The sequence below is a fragment of the Semicossyphus pulcher genome, unplaced genomic scaffold, assembly GCF_022749685.1.
Source record: "Semicossyphus pulcher isolate SPU_LCO1_2020_fin unplaced genomic scaffold, fSemPul1.0.p SCAF_2, whole genome shotgun sequence".
Taxonomy (NCBI): Eukaryota; Metazoa; Chordata; class Actinopteri; order Labriformes; family Labridae; genus Semicossyphus; species Semicossyphus pulcher.
In genome coordinates, this window is record NW_027211693.1 from 31,428,449 (window position 1) to 31,437,598 (window position 9,150).

Consider the following 9,150-nt stretch of genomic DNA (forward strand, 5'->3'; position numbering starts at 1 on the left):
ATGAAATGACTCTTGAGTTTTGGCTATTCATCCAGTATTTCTCAGTACAAATGTGTTTTTGGTCCAAACACTGATGGTAGTTTGTGTTGACGAGGCATGAGTAGAATATATAAAAATAAGCTGTGAAGAGGTGCACGAAAATATGACGGAATAAATGAGCAACAAATGTCCGAGTGGCCGACATGCATTATCAATAAGGCAGAGCTCCATGTTTATGGAAGCTTGGTTCTTTCTGGACAGCAGCACTGTGTCACTCTCAGTTGTTTACCCATGAGTTTGTACAGGAAGACCTGCTACTGTTCTGACAGTAAACACAACTTGTCATTTCTCTTTAAGTGCTTTAGAGTGGGAATACTTACTGAAAGGACCAAACCATCTTGATGTCCATCTCTGAGCTGTTTTGTGCCGCAGACCAATTGATGAGGAGAAATTATGCACTGCAACTCATCATGTCATATAAAAAATGACAATGTGTTGGCAGCTACAGAAATCTGTCCACTCCATCAGCCCAGAGAAAGGCTGAGCACCCATCTTCTGTCAGTATAAAATGTGCATCCAGTGTTCATATTAAAACTTCAGGGTTTTTATTCATTTTTGTGAAGGGTTTTTAATGCATTTGACTTTTGACTTCCAATTACTGTTTTTTTAGGCCTCTAGGGGGCAGCAAAACAAGCTGAGAACACAACACTGACAAGAACTTCTCCGCAATCTCAAATTATAAAGTTAACAGGAATTAATCAACCAACGCCTGGGATTCTGCAACCCAAAACCAACTCCTCCCTTTTCACACTGGCAATATTAAGTATTTAGGTATTAACATCTCTCCCAAGCTATCGGACCTTTTTAACCTCAATTACACCCCACTAATAAAAAACAATACAAGAAGACCTCAAACGATGGACAAACCTACCACTCTCTCAAAGGAAGAATCGCAACAGTTACAATGAAAATCTTACCCCAAGTTAATTACCTGTTTTCTATGCTTCCAACCACCCCAACAGACAAACATGACTCGCTCACCAACCACTTCTAATGGAAAAATTTTAAAACAAAAATCGCACTTGCAACATTACAAAAAGAAAAAACTCATGGCAGTCTAGAGGCAACTGAAGAGAGACTCAGGTGCTGGTGGAGACCGAAAACAGAGAGTGAATATTAGAATATTGGAGGGAGGGTGTCGATTTGTAACAGCTGGATCTAAAATGAATAAAAAATACTGATAGAATAGTGAGAAAGAAAATAATAAAAAAGAACAAACCCACACACCACACAGACACACACACACACACACACACTGTTCTTTTATTCTCTACAATTTCCATGTCACTTGAATTACAATGACAGCAAATGGACTATTCCACAGACTAACAATAGTGATCGACCCAGGTGTGTGTATCTGTGTGTATTTTGCTGCAGATGTGTGTATTGACTCTTTTTATGACATTTGGAGCGTCAGCATGTGTTTTCTCTCTGAATGTACGCAGCCACGCTTCACTTGCTCTATGCGTGTGTGTCCTGTCAGTCACGATCATACTCCTGCAGAGTGATGTTGAAAAAGCTGTAACACCTGGAGGGAGAAGCAGAGCGGTGCTTTAGAGAGTCACGTATATCTCAAGGATGTATAGAAATATTTCTCATAACTTGGATAGAGATAAATACAGACGCAGTTTAAACACTTCTAATTTAAGAGCTGTTAGGAGAATGATTACCATTGTATTACTGCATACAGGCTAAGTTTAAATAGAGTCAGTATAGGGTTAAATATAATACACAATCACACAGCACTCAGAACTCATGGGGAGTCCGGGCTTCTTATCAGTCAAATGACTTGGGGGGAAAATAACAGATATGTTTATGTATGTGCAAGGCATGGTGGCCAAGTGGTAAGGCATTGGTCTCGTAAACCAAAGATCATGGGTTCAATTCCCATCCATGCCTTCATGCTGTCGTCCCTGCTGTGTATAAATTGTGCATGAGCCCTGAAGCTGAGTCAATCTCATTAAAAGACTTCCCCTGGTAACTGTTAACAAACTGACCTGCAACTTGAGAAACAGGTGTGGACTGACTTATATTGTGCTTTTCTAGTCTTCCGGCCACTCAAAGCTGCTTTTACGCTACATGTCAAATTCACCCATTCACACACTCATTCACACACTGATGGCTAAGCCTTAAGTGCCAAACTCCAATCAGATCTATGTACATTCATATGCCACAGGGAGCAATTCTGGGTTCAGTGTGTTGCCCAAGGACACTTTGATATGTGACCGTAGCAGTCAGGGATCCAACCACCAACCTTCCGATTGACAGACGACCAACTCTACTACTGAGTCACAGCTGTCCCCAACAACATGTTAATATTGTTTACTAAAAAGCTAAATTGTCGTATAACAGCCGATAATGTGATCCAGCGCTTAATTACAGCCCATTGCATTCTGCCTCTTGCTCTCCACATGGACGGTTCTCCTTCATACAACCAAAGCCCCTACAAGCACGAGTGTATGATAATACTCAGACTAAAAAACAGTAACCAGAGTGCTTCAGATAACAGAAATAATTTCCCCACCTTCAGATTCTGAATTCATGTGCAGACTGACAATATAATGTAACGTTATCAATGGCTCAAGTCTTTCAGAGTACTGATGTAGCTAATGGGACTTTTGAATCAAGTGACTGAATGGTGTCCCAACATCAACATCAAGTTTAATGATTAACTAAACACCAAATGTTCTTTTAACTGTAATCACTTTAATGCCTCTACGTGTAGGAGCACACTCCTGTCAGCACAGAGACAAGAGACAGAGACGGAGCAAAATGAACTTCAGAGTGGACCTCAGCGCCAAAGTGACGACACTGACCTCAAAGCTGCATCTGAGGCATGGTGGCCAAGTGGTAAGGCGTTGGTCTCGTAAACCAAAGGTCATGGGTTCGATCCCTATCCATGCCTTCAGTACGTTTATCTGTGAATCTGTGGTGAAGCAGGTTATATATATAGATATACCTATACCCTATAGAGATATATGGTGTGAGGGTAAACAAGGGCTCTCTGAGATGCTCCAATGAAATAAGAGTGACGAGGATGCTCTAACTGGAAGTAGTTCCGCAACTGCCACTTATCAAAGCTCTTATCGCTGCTCGGAGGAGCGAGGAGAGAGGAGTAGCGATAAGTGAGGATACACGAGAGCAGCCTCCACGGAAGTCTTTTACTGGCCGACACGCCCCCTTATTACAGTTACAATTATCAGTTAGTGATTGGACGCTGCAGCAGATCGGACTTATGTGAAACTTCACAACATCACCAGAGTTTCATATCGCAGAGAGGAAGAAGCGGACCTTAAAACAGACTTTAACCGACTATAAACAACGTCGGTATAATGAGTTGGTATTTGACAACCTGAGACCGTTTAGAACGAAATATTGACCATAACTTGTCGTAAAATATATAAAATGCAGTGAATAACTGCAGATTTGATTTGTTTTCTGAGTCAACATCTGAGTAAAAATCATCTAAAAATCAAAAGCAGCAAAAACAGATTCATTTCTATTAAATGTAATCTAAAAAAATACCTCTTGTCATGATCAGTTATTCCCCTGCTAACTTTTATTACGGATGAATGAATGAATTCAGAGGGAGCAGGAGAGTCTCTCTGTCAGCAGGTAACACTACGTGTGAGAGTGATCATCAGTGAGGTCGGGTTTGATCAGCGTGACGTGATTTCTATTTATCCTGAAACTTTTAGCCTAATCAATAATGTTCATAGTTCATGAACAGACAGTATTTGGGCTTATTAAATAATTAATTCAGATCAGATGATCAGTGATCAAAAATGTAAATAATGAACAAACAATATAAAGACATAGTGCTGTAGGAAATGTCCGTCTGGCTCTGCAGCAGGAACACAGACTGCAGCCTGTTCTTCATGTGCAGGTGTTTGTTACACAGGTAACAGGTTACAGAGAGGAAACACTGTTACTGTGTGTTTTATTAGAATTAATACAGTGCACATGTCTGCAGACACAAACAGCTGTTAAAATAGACTGACAGCTGATCCAGCGGTGATCAGCTGATGTGATCATCACAAACGGACATCGCAGCACGTGACGCTTCATCAGAAAGGATGTCTCTTAAAAAACATTCCCTTGTTTCCTCTCTCCTCTCTTGGTTTCCTCGCGTCTCTCCATGCATCTCTGGTGGGAGGGACTAAGACGCAAGTGAAGGGAACATGGATGCAATTAAGAGACTTGGGAAGCAGCCATAGTGGTAAAGAGAGTGCACCTGTATAAAAAGATGGCCGACATGACAGCTCCCTGTAAGTGAAGCCAAACCCTCTCTATCGCCCCCCCATCATAAAGCCCGCCTCCTCCATGTTAACAGATGGGACATGAGTCAAACTATAAAATCAAAATACATTTTTCTCAAACATGGTTTCTGTCATTATAGTTAGTTCTTATCACGCTGATTTATGTCCAAGTGTTCATTTTTCTGACAAGTTTACTTTAAATTACTTATTTGATGGTGTAAAAAGGGGGTGTGGCCTCATGATTGACAGCTCTGTTGACACATGGGGCTCCTGCAGCGTTCTGTTCCCGAGTAGCAGAGTAGAGGAGGAATGACGAGAGGAGCCGTAACTAACACTAACACTACAGTCATTGAACTTTCCAGAAGTGTGAATATCTGCTTCAGACCGACACAAGAAGCTGTTCTGCTGGTAAACACGCCGACATGCTGGATCTTTGCCGGTCACTACGTCACTACGGCGGCTCCACCTGCCGATATCTCCTGATCATGTACTTTCAATGTACTTTTTATTTAATTGAAGTGACAGTATATAAAACCCACATCTGTCAGATGTTTCTTTCATCAAATGATGGAGATAAATTCCTCAGGAAAAACGACAAAGGAAGGAGTGTGGGATCGAGAGAGAGAAGGGAAAGTAAAGGCTATTGTGGAGAAAGGAGGCCAAAGTGGCATGGAGCATCTCTACGTGGATTAAAACCCCGGGGTCCATCAAAACATGGGCAGAATCAGCAAAATGTGATGTGTGTGTGTGTGTGTCTGGCTAAAGGGGACATGTGTCCAATAAGCCTCTTTTCCACTCTTCACATTGATACAAATTCCTGTGCCATTTTTCACACAAACACACAAACACACACACACACACACACACACACACACACACACACACACACACACACACACACACACAGTCCGCAGTGTGCTGCTGTGCCCGGGGAAATCTCTTTTTTCTGAGGTATTAGAGGAATCCAGTGTGTCTCAGCAGAAACAAGGTGATGCCCGGACATGTTCAGTTATTAGATAATTAACCCCTGTTGAGACCCCGACAATGAGGGAGGCAGGAGGTCACTGCAGCCCGATAACAGTTACATAATCCACAGAGGTTAAGGGGACATAGTGTGTGTTTGTGTGTGTGTGTTTAACAGAGAGAGACAGATGGGCGGTAAGTATAAGAGAAAGTGCTGTGTTTAAAGTGTGGAAAGGTGCGTGTGTGTCTGCTGGTGTGTGTGTGTTAACAAGGGTCACTCAGTGTAACATGGACTCAGCCAGAGTGTGTGTGCTTCTTCTTATCTTTTACAATTAACCTCTGCTGAGACCCTAAAGTAATGCTGGCAGAGCAGCTGCTGAAGCCAAGTAAATAAAAAAATAACTTCTTACAGAAGCTTTTTCGTGTTTGCAGGTCTTTGAGTGTCCTTGTGTGTACGACAATACTTAGCTACAGGCTACAGGATGAATTGACATGTTATTTATTAAAATTAATTTTCAGCTTAATAGATAATAATATAATAACTTTTTTTATGGAGTTATTTATAGATTTAAAGTCAAAGAAGACAAAGAAATACTGCAAAAAAAACTGTAGAATACATTTAGTTTTGATCTCAAAACAGTTGAAAAATGCACTTTAAAGGTATAGTCTCAAAGATTTTCATGCACAAATGTCTGTCAAGTCACTATCTATCACTGAATCTGTGGCCATAATGGTGACTGAGCCTATGGCCCACTGATGAAAGCCTTTGCATTTGCAGTATTACAGACTGGGTGTCTGTGATGACATTCGAGAAAGAAATCCCAAGCAGCGCCCAGTTAGTGACGCGTTTCCCATCAGCCAGCAGTGGTTGGTCTGCCAGAGAGGGTAGGCGGAGCTAAGCGACTGCTTTTCTGGTCTCTGCACGTGTTGCGAGTAAACAGTAATCCACTATGGCTGAACAAACAAAGAAAAGATCAATGACTACAGATACAACTTCAACAATAAGTGAAAATCCAAAGAAAGAGAAACAAATTGGACGCTCAGATGAAGCAAACTAAAAAAGTCTAAAAAGGTAAGCGACCGTCAGCGAGGAAAATCAAGATTTACAACCATTTTGTTACTCTGTGCCACATTCTTGGTACTTCCTTAAAACATTTTAAAATGACCTCATTAAAGGAGAACCTGGGCCCTATTTGTACAAATTTGTGTGCCGAAATGACTCACAGGAACAACAACTTTTGGAATCGGTCCAGTAGATAGCCTCCGCCTCCGCCGTGAAAAAGATGTTACTCTTTAAAAAAAAAGGACGGATCTTTGTACGGATCATTTCTGTAATGTTGTCTGACACCTGGAGTAACAATCTGAGCCTGTCAGTGGCTAGGCAAGCTCTTTTAGTGGCCGTACTTTGATTGGAAAAGTTGCCCCTGGATTATGTTGCGGCCGTATCGTGGCTATGACGGAGGCCATATACTGGACTTATTCCAAAAGCTTTTGTTCCTATGAGTCATTTAGACACCCAAATTTGTAAAAATATGGCCCAGGTTTAAAGAATACCAAACTTCTCCTTTAATACTGCTAAGAAATGTAAAATTTAATATTTTAATATTGCTTTTATAATTTTAGTTTTTCTAATTGTATCTAAATGTGAGTGTGAAAGGCTGTCTGTCTCTTTTGTGCACTTTCATTGATTGGTTACCTTGATTGGTGACAGCTGACCCCCTCGACCCTGGACAGGATGGCCCAATCCTAATCTCCACCATAAAGCCTAAGTACTGAACCCTCATGGATGTTAATGATGTCAGGCACACACGTTGCCTGGAAACAGGATGTGCCATTAAATAATTAGGAAAAAAGCCGACCTCCAGCATGTAATTGTGTGTCTTACATTCCAGTTAATCCTTAATCCTTTTTGTTATTGTTAATCCTTTTCAAATATTTAACTGAAAAACACAAACTTCTCACTGTGTTTACATGTAGTTATTTTGTCCAAACTTTATTGAATACTGATTCAACATTTCGCCAATAAGCGGTGTAGATAATGGATGGATGGATAGTTTTAGCTGTTATTGTTTCTGTATTGCTGATTTCAGCTATGTCTGCTGCATTGTTGTCTGAACCTCTGCACCATTGTAAATGAGGATTCTGTGCAATGACTGTATCTATAGATGGACGGCGCATCTGCTCTCATTGTATGAAAGTGATGCCAAAACAGCCCCCATGATAGGCGCTGCCATCTTGCGATGATGACGTCATTTGGAGCCAGAGACTGCACAGTAGAGATCAGCGGATGAAGCAGCTGTAGCCACTTCCGCTAACCAAAACACACACTTAACTTACCGAAGAAACAACAAAGATCCCGCACGCCGGCGTGTTTAACAGCAGAACAGCTTCTTGTGTTGGTCTGAGGTTAACGTTCACAGGTATGGAAACTTCAATGACTGTAGTGATTGTTTTAGTTACGTCTCCTCTCGCGGATCGTCCTCCACTCTGCTAATCCCAAACAGATCGGCTGCAGGAGCCGAATTTGTCAACAGAGCTGTCAATCATCATTTTTACAGCATCAAATAACTAATTAAAAATAAACTTGTCATAAAAATGAACACTTGGACATAAATCAGCATGATAAGAACTAACTATAATGACAGAAACCATGCTTGAGAAAAATTTATTTGACGTGTATTTTGATTTTATAGTTTGACTCATGTCCCATCTGTTAACATGGAGGAGGCGGGCTTTATGACCTATACTGCAGCCAGTCAGCAGGGGGCGCTAGAGAGGGTTTGGCTTCACCATCTTTTTATACAGTCTGTGGTTCTGTATGATTATAAAGATTTAAATAAAAAAGTAATGAACAGGAGGAGGAACCCTTTTACGGAAATATCAAAGCATACCATGAAACTTGATCATTGTAAGGCGTGGTGGCCAAGTGGTAAGGCGTTGGTCTCGTAAACCAAAGATCATGGGTTCGATCCCCATCCATGCCTCAATAGTATGTAACTTATTGGAAAACATGGTACTCCCTTGAATGAGCTGTCTAATGAGCCTTGTTTCATGAAGCCTGCAATGTTTCTACGGCAACCCATAATAGACAAACCACCTAGTGTGTTTCATTGGTATGTGTAAAGGTCAACCAGCTGGAGTCGCTTTAATCCAAAGCAATGACTTTACAAGAGTTTTTCTTCCACTGTAGTTTGTCTCAGTTTTTCTGTGCTGCACGCTGGAAGCTTCTGTGGTACTGTAAAAAGTCCAGCTCAGTTCAACGAGCTGCTGCTGTGTCACATCAGATGTGTGTGTACAGTAGGATAAGCACACAGAGGGGCCGACCTGATGACCTGCTGTCAGGAATGTAAACAGCTTTCTGAGCAATTTTAATCTGCTTACTTCAGATAACCTGACGTGTGCTCCAACACACCCAGAGGACCTCACTCAGGCTGACACATGAAGCTGTTCATTTCAGAGGCTGACATTCAGTGACCCCCATTCACATTTCCACATGAGCACCATCACACACACTGGAACTATTCAACACACCTCTGCGCTCTCTAAGTTTGTACTTTATGTTATTCTTGTTTAATGGATACAAGGAAGGGCTGCACGGCGGTGCAGTGGTTAGCGTTGTCGCCTCACAGCTAGAAGGGTTCCTGGTTTGAATCCCAGTTTGGCCAGCAGGGGCCTTTCTGTGTGGAGCTTGCATGTTCTCCCCGTGCATGTGTGGGTTCCCTTCCTCCCTAAGACATGCTCGTTAGGTTCCTTGGTGACTCTAAAATTGCCAGTAGGTTTTATGTATAATAACAATCAAACAATTAAGTGAACTGTTCACGTAATTGCTTTACATAAGAAGTGCACTTTTATTAACCTAAACTATTATCTTTTATCTAAATGTCACCCT

The 9,150-nt window shown here is 41.4% G+C and overlaps 3 non-coding genes across 3 annotated transcripts; all 3 read left to right on the top strand.

The window, feature by feature from the left end:
- Positions 1-1,866: 1,866 nt before the first annotated feature.
- trnat-cgu (transfer RNA threonine (anticodon CGU)) lies at positions 1,867-1,938 on the top strand. Its single transcript has one exon. It is a non-coding gene; the product is annotated as a tRNA-Thr (tRNA).
- Positions 1,939-2,872: 934 nt separating this feature from the next.
- Positions 2,873-2,944, top strand: trnat-cgu (transfer RNA threonine (anticodon CGU)). Its single transcript has one exon. It is a non-coding gene; the product is annotated as a tRNA-Thr (tRNA).
- A 5,229-nt stretch (positions 2,945-8,173) lies between these two features.
- On the top strand, positions 8,174-8,245 carry trnat-cgu (transfer RNA threonine (anticodon CGU)). The gene has a single exon. It is a non-coding gene; the product is annotated as a tRNA-Thr (tRNA).
- The last annotated feature ends 905 nt before the right edge of the window (positions 8,246-9,150 follow it).